This window comes from Rattus norvegicus, chromosome 4 (genome assembly GCF_036323735.1).
Source record: "Rattus norvegicus strain BN/NHsdMcwi chromosome 4, GRCr8, whole genome shotgun sequence".
Classification (NCBI taxonomy): domain Eukaryota; kingdom Metazoa; phylum Chordata; class Mammalia; order Rodentia; family Muridae; genus Rattus; species Rattus norvegicus.
This window is the reverse complement of record NC_086022.1, coordinates 57215546-57231425: the sequence shown is the minus strand read 5'-3', so window position 1 is coordinate 57231425 and position 15880 is coordinate 57215546. Positions and strand designations below refer to the sequence as shown.

At 39.6% G+C, this 15880-nt stretch overlaps 1 protein-coding gene and 1 non-coding gene across 6 annotated transcripts in view; both read left to right on the top strand.

Moving 5' to 3' along the window:
- Grm8 (glutamate metabotropic receptor 8) overlaps positions 1-15880 on the top strand; it is a 925705-nt gene that overhangs the window by 465526 nt on the left and 444299 nt on the right.
- On the top strand, positions 7596-7799 carry LOC120102608 (small nucleolar RNA SNORA73 family). The gene has a single exon (XR_005504239.1). It is a non-coding gene; the product is annotated as a small nucleolar RNA SNORA73 family (small nucleolar RNA).

Below are 15880 nucleotides of genomic sequence, written 5' to 3'. Positions count from 1 at the left end.
ATATGAAAAATCATCAGATCATATTCTAAATACTATTAGATTCAACAAAATTGGAAAATCTAGATGAAATGGATAATTTTCTAAACAAATATTAGGTACCAAAGTGAAATCAGAATCATATAAACCATCTAAATAGTGCCAGAACACAAAAGGAAACAGAAGTAGTCATTAAAAGTCTCCCAATCCAAAAAAGCTTAGGACCAGATGGGTTTAGTGCAGAATTCTATCAGACCTTCAAAGAAGACCTAATACCAATACTCTTCAAACTATTCCATGAAATAGAAACAGAAGGAACACTACAAAAAGCGTTCTATGATGCCACAGTTATATTGATACCTGTCCACACAAAGAACCAATAATGAAAGAGAACTTCAGACCAATTTCCCTTATAAATATCAATGCAGAAATACTTAATAAAATTCTCACAAACTGAACCAAAAACACATCAAAATGATCATTCATTCTCCACGATCAACTAGCCTCAACCCAGGGATGCAGGGATGGTTCCATATACAGAAATCCATCATCATAATATACTATATAAACAATCTCAAAGGAAAAAAAAAGCAAATGATCATCCCATTAGATAGTGAGAAAGCATTTGACAAAAACATTTCAATACCCCTTCATGTTAAAATTCTTGGGAAGATCAGGAATCAAAGACCCATACCTAAACATAGTAAAAGCAATAATGCAAACCAATGGCCAACATTAAACTAAATGGAGAGAAATTTGAAGCAATCCCACCAATCAGGGACAAGACAAGGCTGCCCACTCTTATTCAATATAGTACTTGAAGTTAGACAACAAAAGGTGGTCAAAGGGATACAAATTGGAAAGGAAGAAGTCAAAATATCACTATTTGCAAATGATATAATAGTATACTAAAGTGATCCAAAAATTACACCAGACAACTCCTAAACCTAATAAACCACTTCAATAACATGGCTGGATATAAAAAGCAAAAGGTAGCCTTCTTCTACTCAAAGGATAAACAGGTTAAAAAGTAATTTAGGGGGTTGGGGATTTAGCTCAGTGGTAAAGTGCTTGCCTAGCAAGCACAAGGCCCTGGGTTCGGTCCCCAGCTCCGAAAAAAAAAAAGAAAAAAAAAAGAAAAAAGTAATTTAGGGAAACGCCCTTCACAATTATCACAAATACTATAAAATACTTTGGTGGGACTATAACGAAGGAAGTGAAAGATATGTATGACAAGAACTTCAAGTCTCTGAAGAAAGAAATCATGGATGACCTCAGAAAATGGCAAGATCTCCCATGCTCATGGATTGGCAGGATTAATATAGTAAAAATGCCCATCTTGCTGAAGGCAATCTACAGATTCAATGTACTCCCCATCAAAATAACAACTCAATTCTTCATAGAGTTAGAAACAGCAATTCTCAAATTCATTTGGAATAATAAAAAACCCAGAATAGCAAAAATTATTCTCCACAATAAGAGAACTTCTGGGGGAATAATCACCCCTGACCTCAAGCTGTACTATACAGCAATAGTGATACAAGCTGCGTGGTATTGATACAGAGACAGGCAGGTAGATCAATGGAATATAATTGAAGACCCAGAAGTGAATCCATACAACCATGGTCACTTGATCTTTGACAAAGAAGTTAGAACCCTCCAGTGGAAAAAAGACAGCATTTTTCCTCAAATGGTGCTAGTTCAACTGGAGGTCAGCATATAGAAAAATGCAAATTGTTCCATTTTTATTCACTTGTACAAAGCTTAATTTCAAGTGTACCAAGAATCTCCACATGAAATCAGATACACTGAATCTAATACAAGAGAAAGTTGGGAAGAACCTCAAACACATGGGCACAGGGGAAAATTTTCTGACCACAACACCAATAGCATATGCTCTAAAATTAACAATCAATAAATGGGACCTCAGGAAATTGAAAAGCGTCTGTAAGGCAAAGGACACTATCAATAGTAGAAAAAGGCAACCAACAGACTTGGAAAAACTCTGCCAATTCTATGTCTGATAGAGGGCTAATATCCAATATATACAAAGAATTCAAGAAGTTAGACTCCCGAGAAACAAATAACCCTATTAAAAATGCGGTACACCCCCTTGGGGGGAATTAGAGGAAGTATTGAAAGAGTTGAAGGAGCTTGCAACCCCATAAAAACAATAATGACAACGAACCAGAGCTTCCAGGGACTAAACCACTACCCAAAGACTATACATGGACTGACCCAGGGCTCCAATTGCATAGGTAGCAGAGAATAGCCTTGTTGGGGCTGCAGTGGAAGGGAAAACCCTTGGTCCTGCCAAGGTTGGACCCCCAGTGCAGGGGAATATGAGGGAGCAGTTAGGGGGATACATAGGGGGAATACCCGTATGGGGAGGGTTAGGGGAGGGAATGGAGGCTTATGGACAGGAAACCAGGAAGGGGAATAACATTTGAAATGTAAGTAAAAAAATATATCTAATAAAAAATTAAAAAAGGAAAACTAAAATGTCACTCCAAATGGCAGAGCATGATCATTCAAACAATATGAATGGTAAGCACATGGAGAATGGGGCGAAAAGGGGTAAATGATATAATTATAATATAATATAATAAAAATAAAAGAAAGTTAAAAAGAAAAAAGTAAAAAGATGCAGTACAGAGATAAACAAAGAATTCTCAAGTGAGAAATCTTGAATTGCTGGAAAGCACCTAAAGAAATGTTCAACATCCTTAGTCATCAGGGAAATACAAATCAAAATGGTACTGAGATTCTATCTCACACCAGTCAGAATGGCTAAGATCAAAAATTCATGTGACAGCACATGTTGGTGAGGATGTGGAGAAAGAGGAACAAGCCTGCATTGCTGATGGGATTGCAAGCTGGTACAACCACTCTGGTAATCTTTCTGGTGGTTCCTCAGAAAATTGGACCTAGTACTACCTGAGGACCCAGCTATACCACTCCTGGGCATGTATGCCCAATAAATGCTCCAACATATAGGAAGAACATATGTTGCACTATGTTCATAGCCATATTTATTATTAGCCTTATTTATAATAGCCAGAAGCTGTAAACAACCCAGGTATTCCTCAACCGACTCATGCATACAGAAAATGTGGTACATTTACGCAATGGAGTACTGCTATTAAAAGCAATGACTTCATGAAATGACTTCACAGGCAAATGGATGGAACTAGAAAATATCATCCTTAGTGAGGTAACTCAGTCACATAAGAGCACACATGGTATGTACTCACTGATAGTGGATATTAGGCAAAAAACTTGAATACACAATTCAATTCACAGACCATATGAAGCTAAAGAAGAAGGAAGACCAAAGTGTGAATTCTTCAGTCTTACTTAAAAGGGGGAGCAAAATAATCAGGGGAGGTAGAGGGTCAGAGGGACCTGAGAGGAAGGGAGGAGGGGGAGGGTATGGGAGCAGGATCAGGTATGGGAGGAGACAGGGAACAAATAGAGGGTGTTGAGATTGAACAGAGGTGTGTTGCAATGGGGGATGGGTAACTGGGAGTAGCCACCAGAAAGTCCCAGGGAAGCAAAAGACTCCTTAGATCCAATGTGGATGACATTAGCTGAAATACCCAACGAAGGGGAGAGAGAACCTGTAGAGGCCATATCTAGAGATTAGGCACAGCCTCAGATTGAAGAATGGGGTCACTTACCCATCTCCAAAATTTTAACCCAGAATTGCTCCTGTCTAAAGGAAATACAGGAACAAAGAGTGGAGCAGAGAATGAAGGAAAGGCCACCTAGAGACTGCCCCACCTGGGGATCCATCCCATATGTAGCCACCAAGCCCAGACACTATTGCTGATGCCAAGAAGTGCTTGCTGACAGGAGCCTGATACAGCTGCCTCCTGAGAGGCTCTGCCAGAAGCTGACCAATACAGATGCAGGTGCTAGCAGCCAAACTTTGGATTGAGCATAGAGACTCCAGTGGAGGAATTAGGGGAAGGGCTGATGAAGCTGAAGGGGCTTGCAATCCCATGGAAAGAGCAACAATATCAACCACCAGATCCTCCAGAGATCTCAGGGACTAAACCACATGGCTCCAGCTACAAACCTTATCTAGCAGGTGGAAGGGGAGTCCCTTAGGCCCGTGAAGTCTTGATGGCCCAGTATAGGGGAATGCTAGGGTAGTGAGGAGTGGTTGGGTGGTTGGGGGATCTCCCTTGTAGAAACAGGTAAGAGGGGAAATGTGATGGGAGGTTTGTGTAGGGGAAATTGGGAAAGGGGATAACATTTGAAATGCAAATAATAAAATATCTAATAAAAAAGAAAGTATGTGCAGTCAACAAAATGTTTTTTATTTGTTTTGTTTTGTCTTTTACAATCAAAATTGTGTTTTATATAGTTGTAAGTTATTTACTATACATTTGGACTGAAGCTTCCCTTCTTCTCCCAGTTCCTCCCTCTTACCCCTCCATTCTACTCATCCTTTCCTTCTCCTCAGAAAATGGAGGCCTCCCATGGATATCAACTAGCCTTGGCATATCAAACTGCAGTAAGACTAGGAGCATCTTCTTCTACTGAGGCTAGACAAGGTAGCCCAGTTTGGGGAAAGTGATCCAAAGCAGGCAATGCAGTCAGAGACAAAATCTCCTTCCGCTTTAGGAGTCCCATGCGAAGACCAAGTTACGTATGTGCAGAGGATCTAAGTTTGTCCTGGGCATGCTCCTTGGTTGTCAGTTTAGTCTCTGTGAGCCCCTATATGGTCACAGAAGTTAACTTTATAGATTTTCTTATAGTGTCCATGACCCCTTTAGCTTCTTTAATCCTTCCTCTCCCTCTTCTGTAGGATTCCCCAAAGTGCCATTTAATGTTTAGAAAAGAAACGTTATTATATTAAAGTGAATTTCAGGTATTGACTAGCCAATCACTAATCCTTTTCAATGTCAGATGAATGGTTAAAAGCAGTGATGAGGGTGGAAATGCTGTAAGTTGTTAAGTTAGACTGATTTGAGGGACTCCTATAATAGTTTTATTAGGCAAGTAGTCTGGGCAGAATTGTGTCTCCCCTCCTCTAACATTCATATTCCTTTGCTGAAGCCTTAACTGCCAACATGTATACTGGGAAACAGCTTTCAGGAGCTTATTACGAATAAGGTAGTGGTATAGAGCTGAAGACTAAGCTGGTGGGTCCAATAAGTCTTACAGAAGGGAAGAGATAGAGATCTATTCCAAAGCATGCATGGACAAATGCTAGGCAAACACATGGAGAGAAGGCAGGTATCTGCAGTCCAGGAAGGCAGCTTTCCCCAGAACCTCAAGATCCTGCCACCCTGATCCAGAACTGTGAGAAGCAAATGTTTGTTTGTTTATACCACTCAGCCAGGACATTTCAGTCTGAGATGAGTAAGAGAATCAGTTACTTAACCCCTTTTCTCCCTTAACCTGACAATAATTCCTACTTCTCAAAACGATAGTGAGAACTAAGCAGGTCACACCTCAGAGCTTGAGGACACTAAAAAGACTGTGAGCAAAACTTCTTAATGGATTTATACAGGACTGCAGAACCACCCTGATCACATGATTCTATGGACTGTAGTCCCCAGAAATTATGTTGAAAATATGGATTCCCGGCCTCACATATACCTGAAGAATCAGACTTCCTGGTAATGCGAAGGAATCTGGATTGTACAAATTTCAGACTGTCTACTAAACATTAGTAACCTTGTGTCAAAGGAATACTATACAAACCAATGTCTCAAAATGTTTGTTTACAGATGTGCAAAGGCCAGGCACTCAGACTCAAGTGGTTTACGTCAGTAGATGCTAATCAGCATAAAGAAGATTAGCAGAAGTCCCTATTTGAAAGCCTTGTCTTGTATCTGCCTTGGCCATTGCTGATTTGCATGGAAATACTTTAGAAAGACCACAAAGGACAGTGGGTGAGAGTTGGCTGGAAAATTAATTAAGCTAGTATAATGAGATTACTGTAGCATTTTATAAATCATGACCCTATTTAAATACCACCTTCTAATCAATAATATAGGAGAACATAGTGTGTTGAACTGGAGGAAGCTGCCATTTCTGGTGCTCTGTCCACGCTGTCTTGAACAACCACCAGGCGAAGCCACCCTTCTTTCGGCACATGTAACAGCTGAACAGAAGGAAAACATCAGCAGTGTTCCGTCTCTAGCTCCCAGAAATATTGACTTCTTTTTTTAGTGACACTAAGTCTCATCTAAATGATTAAATCTTTAAAGAGAATGCCAGAGACCCAGCAAATGGTAATTACAATGCCTAATCCACCTCCTCACATCTTCCTGCAAGACAATATTTACTCTGGGTTATGGGTTTGCCAGAACAATCATAGCTGTGCCTCAGCTGCTGGGTGTTGAGCTGTGTCTCAGCCACGAGTTTGTGCAAGATGTTGTGAAGATCCAACTGGAACTCAGACGCTTTGTCAATGGCTAAAAATGTCTCACTAGAAATATATTAGCATTTGCACTTGGATCTCAGCTCGATTTCTTTTTTTACTCCAAGTAATTTTAGCTCTCTCCTCTCGTCTTCCCTCTGCTAATGTACCTAATCTAACAAGCCATATGTGATCGTGAGCTTTGGGATTTTTACAGACCTCTTTAGAGGCGAGCCTGGATTTATTCTTTCTTGAGGTTCTACTATGTATCAGGTGCCTAGCTGGTTACTGAAGTCCAGATTTGTCCAAACGGACACGAAATAAAACGAGTGTCTGGTGTTTCAAACTGTACACGGAGCATGCTCGTTGCGCACCTGGTCACATGTTGTATGTTAGAGATAGTTTTCCTCCTTTTAGCACAGCCATTTTCTGTGATAATACATTTGTAAGTCTCAGTATCATTTCCTAAAATCACTCCCAATGACTGCAAGCGTTTTACATGTTTCCGTGTTACCTCTTTTATTCTCCCATAAAATTTTCCCGACTTGTGTTAATTTCCCATTGTTGCTACAACAAAACAATGCATATTGTCTTACATTTCTGAAAGCAGAGACGTCTGAAACAGGTCTCACTGGCCTAAAGTCCATAGTTCATTCCTTCTTCCAGGCGCAAGGAGATAATCTGGGTGGAAGGGGAGGGGTGGCTCCTGCTCTGTTTTCCTCCTCTTTCCTTTTCTTGTACTTAGAGGCTACTCCTATTTATCACCCTGCCACCTCACCAGGTCTGCCTCAACTGCTCCCCACCCCCACTACTGAACCACTCTGAGTATATTAGCTCGATGTAAATGTTCTCGGGTGACTGCCCTAAATTTAGCTGGTGAACAACTTTGATTCCCCTTACATAACAGTACACTTTGAATGTTTCAGGAAATAGAATATGGACATTTTATGCTACATACATGTAGATTCTGTCTGTCTGTCTTCTGTCTGTCTGTCTCTGTTTCTCTCCTGCCTCTGTCTCTCTCTTTCTCTCTCTGTCCCTCCCACCCTTTTGCTCCCTCTGTTGTTGGTAAATAAATGTTATTTACTAAATCTTTCCCTAAAAACATTGTTTTAAGAGGAATGTTTTGCTTCTCTGCCCCATTCATAATCTGTGATGTAAAAATCAGCGGCTTGCAGGACTAAATTTAAGGATTAGATAAGACCATTCTGGATTTATAGTATTTAATAGTCTCGTCGATCCAACGTGGATACCCCGGGAGGTCACTCTCCCCGGGCTCTGTCCTAGTGGCGTACGGGAGCATAGGGTACCACCCGATGATGTACAGTCCCTTTCCACAACGTTGGAGATGAAGCTGGGCTTCGAGTCTGCGCCTGCATATTCCTACGACTTCTCAGAGTCCTGTGGACCGTGACTGAGGAGACAAACCATGCAGGAAACAGTCTTAAATCGCAATCTGGGGGTGGGTCTGCGTACTTTAAGCGTTTAATTTACTGACGGAGTGTCTAAAAAAAAATAGTCTCGTCGACATCTTTTTGAGTATCCCCCTCCTTGTTTCTCCTAGTGTCCCTAGGAGATGCCCAAGCCTAGTATGCACAAGTCTACACCGAGCTCCTTCCCAGCAGCTGTGATGCTCAGTGGGCCACTGGCTTCCTTTTCCCATCTAGAGCCTATGCTCGCTTCAGAGACCAGGCTTGCTTTAATTTCAGCATAGACATAGTGATACATTAAAGGTTTTCTCCAAATTATGTTGCTCTTTTTCTTTTGATACACATTAATTACCACACTCTATATCAATTACCTTATCATTTACATATGTGCCCACAAATACACACACACACAAACATATATACTAAATATATATATATATATATATACTAAAGTTCACCTTATATTCAAACGAGTTTGGGTTAATTTGTCCATTTTATGTCCTAGAATTCACATTCTATTTACTCAGTACATGTAGTAAAACAACAGTTGAGTCCTTCAGTAGGAACACAAGTCACACCTTTCTGTTTAGGTGTCCTGGGACATATTTTCTGGAAACTCTGGCTGCCAAGTACGGTTCAGTGAACTGTAACTACGTGAGATTTTGCACCCACCTCTCCAGCTGTACCCACTCATCTTTGACTTTCAGCAAGGCTCGTAGAAGTACGAGCAAAGCTAGCATGGACTGTCTATCTGGAGCAGTCCAGACAGTGGTTCCTGCTGAAGACCCCCAGATGATGTTTAACTGTTGCTCCTTTGTGCCTCTCCGGAATGTTTGCTGCCTACAATTATAACGAATAGTCAAGTGATTATTCTAAGCCACGGAATTCGGAGATAATTTGTTCTGTGCCAAGGGATGTCTGGAATACTACTCAGCAGCTTTCAGGGCCTAAATACAGTGCAATGCACGTTAAGTCTCATTTCATGAGACCTTAAAGCTGTCACAATGCTAATACAGGGATACATTTTTCGAGCATAGAAAATACAGGGCTTCGATTTTAGACAGGACCACAGCGTTGGTCTTCATGCTTGCTGCTGCCTATACGAAATGACGTATGTTGTCTTGACTGGGTTTTCAGGCCTTCCTCAGATAGTGTCCAGAGTAAATTAACAAATATTGGTTACGAAAAGAGAAACTCTGATCATAAAAATAGCCTATACATTCCAGTAATAAAATGAAAATCTGATGGAACATTGCCATCTTCCTTTCCCGTGTGAACAGCTCGGATCCTTTCATTCATAACAGAAGAAGAACAGAGATCACATTTTTTTCCTTGGTGTAAGTGTGCTCATTAGTAAATCATGCTAAGACTTAAACTTTAAAAGTTTAAATAATGAAAAGTACTGGTCAAAAATTTAATTTTAGATAAAAATGAAGCCCACAGAGATAAGTATTAATGCAACGGAAATGTGTACTTGAGTCCCATGATTATAAAATAAAGATAATGAGTAAGAAAAGGATCTTTAAAATAGCAGTCCATGTTCCTCCATGAGAAGATGACAATAAGAATGGGGAGCACACCTGTAATCTCAGGCTGTCATCCTAGTACTTTTGAGATCTAGGCAGCTTGACGTCAATTGGACTATACAGGAAGACCTTGTAAGTAAGTACTATGACTGTCGCTCACTAAAATAACAGACTGAGGAAAAGAATAGCATACTTTAATAAAAAACACAATAAAAATAAGATTATGGTAAGTTGAATTGTATATAGTGTACCATTTATCACGTTTTTAGGAACAAAAAACATTAGCTTGGGACATTTTATAATTTAATACTCTAGCAAATAATATTAATAGCAGGTTTGTTAGGAGGTCGCACTCAGGAGAGTTCACTGTCCCCAAAGATTGAGGTTGGCCAGGGGAATCCCCATGCCACTGGGAGAGAGAGATGGGGGAGGCCGAAGAGAAAGAAAGAAAGGGCACGTGGGCAGAGAGAAGTGCAGGAGAGAGAGACCAAAATGTCTGGATTATATAGGGAGGAGCCTGTCGGGGAAGAACTGCCCAGTCCCTGGGCTGGAAAATTCAAGGTAGGGGGCAGGGTATGTCAAGTAGGGACTGAGGGATGCTGGGGGAACCTGAAGGCTAGGTTTGCTTTTCATATGTAAAATATGCACTTCAGTCCCTTGTCCAGAGGTCTGAGACCAATTTCTATGTATTTGACTAAATATATTACAAGTTGTCTTGGTATTGCACTACCTGAGGTCCCAGCTATACCTCTCTTTGGCATGTACCCAAAAGATGCTCCAACATATAACAAAAACACATGCTACACTAGGTTCATAGCAGCCTTCTTTATAATAGCCAGAAGCTGGAAAGAACCCAGATGCCCTTCAACAGAGGAATGGATACAGAAAATGTGGTACATCTACACAATGGAATATTACTCAGCTATCAAAAACAATGACTTTATGAAATTCATAGGCAAATGGATGGAACTGGAAAATATCCTGAGTGAGGTAACCCAGTCACAGAAAAACACACATGGTATGCACTCATTGATAAGTGGCTATTAGCCCAAATGCTTGAATTACCCTAGATGCACAGAACACATGAAACTAAAGAAGGATGACCAAAATGCGAATGCTTCACTCCTTCTTTAAAAGGGGAACAAGAATACCCTTGGGAGGGAATAAGCAGGCAAGGTTTAGAACAGAGACTGAAGGAACACCCATTCAGAGCCTGCCCCACATGTGGCCCATACATATACAGCCACCAAACTAGATAAAATGGATGAAGCAAAGAGGTGCAGGCTGACAGGAACCGAATGTAAATCTCTCCTGAGAGACACAGACAGAATATGGCAAATACATAGGCGAATGCCATCATTAAACCACTGAACTGAGAACTGGATGCCTGTTGAAGGAATCAGAGAAAGGACTGAAAGAACTTGAAGGGGCTTGAGACCCCATAAACAACAATGCCAACCAACCAGAGCTTCCAGGGACTAAGCCACTACCCAGAGACTATACATGGACTGACCCTGGACTCTGACCTCATAGGTAGCAATGAATATCCTAGTAAGAGCACCAGTGGAAGGGGAAGCCCTGGGTCCTGCTAAGACTGAACCCCCAGTGAACGTGATTGTTGGGGGGAGGGCAGTAATGGGGGGAGGATGGGGAGGGGAACACCCACATAGAAGGGGAGGGGGAAGGGTTAGTGGAATGTTGGCCTGGAAACCAGGAAAGGGAAAACATTTGAAATGTAAATAAGAAATACCCAATTTAATAAAGATGGGAAAAAGAAGTTGTCATGGGAAACTCAATACTGAGCCAATTGTTGGTGTAGAATCATGATGTAAGCACATGCATCCAGCATAAGAATGTCTCTCCATCCTTGCTCTCAAGCAATGCTTGGCATATGAGAATTTTGTGCTGTGCATAATTCATTGAGTTTCCATGTAAGAGCATCTGATGTTAGGACCACTGCCGGCAACAAAGAACAAATGGATGATCAAATCTGAGTTAACTAGCTGCAAGTCAACATTTTCTTACAGACTGACTAGGGTGTTTTGAGTACTAAATATATAGTATTCGTCTTGGCCACACTAAAATGGAAAAATTGTAAGCTTTTCCCACTGTCTTTTCCAAATGGCGTTTTTCTATTTCCCTGCTTGTTTTGGATATCTATTTCCAATAAGATCTTGAGGAAACCCCTTGTCTAAATTTTATATTTCTTAGCATTCTGATTTTGCCAGTTAAGGAAAGTAAAATTGTTTTCCAATCCAACTGGGCATGGTGCTTGCCAATTTACCAGGAAGATATTTAAATACCTGAATCTTTGAGATACAGACACCAGAGTTAGACGTCCAGTTTCACAGTTTACTCAGTCCCTGAGGTTTGGCCTGAGATTCTGCTTCTCTCCCAAGCTCCAAGGTGCTGCATAGCGAGAGGTCCACAAAACATGCTAAGTGAAAGAGGAGTGTAGACAATGCTTCCTCTTTCTGCTTTCTCATGTGTTGGCTATGCATATACTGCCTACTTCGCACTGATGCTCAGGAACGATCCTGTCTGCCTCACACGGGTGTCGGTGAACGGTGCACTAGGTGAATTGCCTGCCTCAAATTGATCTCGTGGGTGTTGTTAAAAGTGGGCCACGGATTTCTACAAAGAAATTTCTTTTGCAATATCCAAGCGGTGTTTAGAGAAAGTGCTGATGCTGTCAATAACTTGATGAGAAGAAGAATTTTTCTGATATTTTAGAGAATGCCAGGCCAAAGGTCCTAGAAGTGAATTTTGACAATATAACTTACTGGTACCTTCACCAGTCCCTTTAGCCACCTGTCCCTTTGGCTTTCTCTGATCGGCTAATCATGCCCTTGTACAGTCCACCAGTTGTTCTTTAATAACTCAGGTACACAAAGGGCTTTGACAGTCTAAGATTGAATTGTATGTTATTTGGTGCAAGTCCTTACAAACACTTATGCTAAGGGAACATTTTTTCTTCTCACGGTCAGATTGAGATGTTTCAAGAGGTGTGTTCAAAGGAGAACAAGGTTGTGGAATCTTGATTCTGTTTGCTTTTGTATGTTAGTTATCTACTGACCTAGAGAAGCCTCCATTTTGTGTTTCCATAGAGAAAGAATTCAAAGCCAGCTTAAACCACCGTTTAAAAATAATAATTTGTGAAAGACAGAAGTTAGATCATGGGTCACTTAAGGAAAGGGGTAGCATATCATTCCAATCTCACTTTAGTTCTGGGCTTCTTGAAGAACTTAAATGGAAGAGTTTCTTTCCTTTCCATCATAGATAGGAGCCCAGGGAGGCTAGGAGATATTTCTTTAGTGTTTTTAGATGCTTGCATTACACTGTAATTCCAGGAGACTATATATAAATGCAGAAAGCCTGGAATTTCAGACCCTCAGTGCTGACCAAGCAGAGCAGAGAAACAGAAGAAGCAAGCTGATATTGCCAGCACTTGGCTATCACTAGAATTTGCAGCCCTTATTTTCTTAGGAAAAATGCCTTTTCTCTTTTCCCTAAAGATTAATTTTCTCAAAGGTCAGTTGTCATCCTGCTATAACTGCACGTTAAAATGTGGAATTCATAAAATTAGACCTAGTTAAATACTGAAGCAACTCACATAGTACATTATCTTGTGATGGCATTTTTAAAATTAGTGTGTTTAAGGTATAAGTAGTATTTACAACTGGACACCTATTGAGTAGCTTGTTCTTGCAACAGTGGTTATCTTTCATAATCCATTTGAAACATCCTTCACGGTCCCGTTAACTTTAAGAGGGTATAGATTCCTCCTTGGGATTTTTAAGAGAAGCACTACAAGCCTTTGATTTTCTTCAGCCCTTTTTGAAAGATGAAGATGTCAGGATGGATGACAGCTAATGAACTGGATGTTCAATAGTTCATCACCTTGGTTTTTCCTGAAACCGTTCCTTGTCCTTGCCTGGTAAATTGAAATCACTTGACTTTGTTGCAATACCTGACAGGAGTCAAATCTCTAAAATATCCAGGCACAGTAACTTCTTTTAGCATCACAAATCTTTGGCTGTCTGTACCTGTTAGGTCAGCAGGTTAAGGTAAGAAAAGATGAGACCACAGTTGCGTTCTATCTGGCCCTTGTTGGGTCTGTGCACACCAATGACACATGTTCTGGACATAGAGCCTTTCACTGTGACACTAGAAAAAGGACTAAAGAGAAGTTTGTGCACAGAGCAGTATAAATGACTTATATACTCAGAGAAATACTCATACAATAAGCCCATGCATGACTGACCATTTGTGTTTTATTCTGTAAATTGCACTTACAGTATTTTTGTTTATTGAAGCAATGTTAATGCCAAGATATAACTGAATTATAAAGTGGCTGTACCCTGTATTTTTGTATAAAATGATGAAATAGCCTCCATAAATAAAAATTTAAATAATACCAATTGATTTATTTTATGTGACATTCTAGTATAGACTGTATTAAGGGAAATAGCCTAAATGAAGAATTTAGGATACTTGATACAGCACACACTTCAGCCATAACTTACTAATAATATTGTCCAAGTATATATTATTTCCCAAATATTCAATGAAACCAAGCCTTATTAGTAATAACTGTGACACCTTTTACTTATGTCTATAGATTGTTAAAAAAAAAACAAACAAATAAATCAATACCGTAATAGTAAAGTACACATCTATTTGGCTTTTGTAATTTTATTTGTTTATTTTATGAGAAAAATCTTAGTCTGTAGCCCAGGCTATCCTAAACCTGGCTATCTTTCTACCATGATCTCTTATGTGCTTGGATTATAAAATATGCATAGGTTGCTTTCTATTCATTAAATCTTGGATTTTATCAACCCAAAACCATTTGATTAATTTTTGCTAATTGCTAATTTTCATATACGACACCACAAAAACCATGGTGATCAAATAAAAGAAAGAGAAATGAAATAACCACAAAAGTTCATAATAACTAATATTGGTAGGTGTTTCAAAGCAAAAATAGCATCCTTACAAAGAGAATAGGGCACTTGACTGGGATTATGAGATAGATGGGGATTACATTTCGAAGAGCTGTCATCTGAGGCCTGAAGCTTGTGCACTTCCCAACTGACTGAAGAAGATACCATGCATGTTGAGACTGTGGAGTGGTCACTCATGACCGTGTAGGCTTCGATCTACCTTTAAATAGTGGAATTACATTCCATTATTATTTATTACCAATTTATTGTAGCACAAGAGGGACATATCAGTTATTGTTTGTGTCATTCTTTGGAATTGTAGTTAATTAAATTCCTTGTAATTCTTCTTATTTTTGTTAGTTCAATGTTTAATACACCATTTATTCATATATAGTGAGTACATGAGTGTTTCATCTATTAGATGCTATCCCTGGTAGTTCTCTCTTTCAAAAGACAGAATTTTGACCAGATAAATGGAGAGTGGTTTCCAGGCAACTTGTATTTCACTGCTTATAAATTTCAGTGATAGACAATTAGACTTTGATTTCTTTGGATGTAAGCTTTTATTATGTTAGCAAGTGGTTGCGTAAAAGTTCTGATGAAAATGAAATGAGCTGATCTCCAATGGAACTTATTAAAGTTGCCAGGTGTGTCCTCGTCAATCCCTTCCCTTGCCTGTGCTCTTATTCAACCACCTTATCAATCTATTTGAGATGTTGAACCAGCATTCCGTCTGTAGCTATAACTTATCCCTTTCAGGGTGAGCAGGTGTATGTGCTTCAAAGCTAAGAAACATTTACTGTGCAATTTGCTTTAAAACAATGTATACCTCTGCCATTTGGATTAATGTCCAGAAGTTAGACCAGAAACAGCTCTGACACTTAGATACCATTTCTTTGTCTTTGTTTGCTTGTCTGAAAGCACTCTTGTGCCGAATGGCATTCTGAGGCCAATACTTAAAAACCACCTGAGACCAAAATCTGTCAATAAACTTTCATCTTTGGAAAACATTATCTTTTCAAAGAAATTAAATGACTCTTAAAGATACAAATATTTAGTGTCATTGGAAAGTAATTCATTATGGAGTTGGATGTCTATCTGGCTGAGTGTCACAGTGGTAAGTTTGTGTGTATTTGGCACTTGGTGAATGGAATATCTCTCCAGATGGAATAATGCTTGGTTGGTGTTCAAGGTGTCCTTTTCCTTTGAAGAAGACTGTCCTGTAGCGAATAACTTCAATTTTGACTTGCTTGTATCATTCCAGTATACACATGATTTAATGTTAAGTAGCTCTCTGATGGTGTCAATGTACTTTCTCTTGAAGCATCAGTGATGTTTTGTATCTGTATTTAGAGGACATCTGAAACTGCTAACCATAAAAATAACATACAGTTACTAAATGGAATTATAATCTCCTCAGTGTTCTGGGTTTCCTTTTTGGTGCTTCTTATATCCATGAATAATAATGATTCAAAGATCATCGTTACATGTGTTGAAAACTACTTTGGAGCTATGAAGGCTTGTGACTTTAATACTGAAAAATGAAGCTTACCCATTCTGGGTTTTCAACCTGGCTATACTGCGCTACTTCGGGATAATTGAATCTTTGGTGGTTGTGACTTT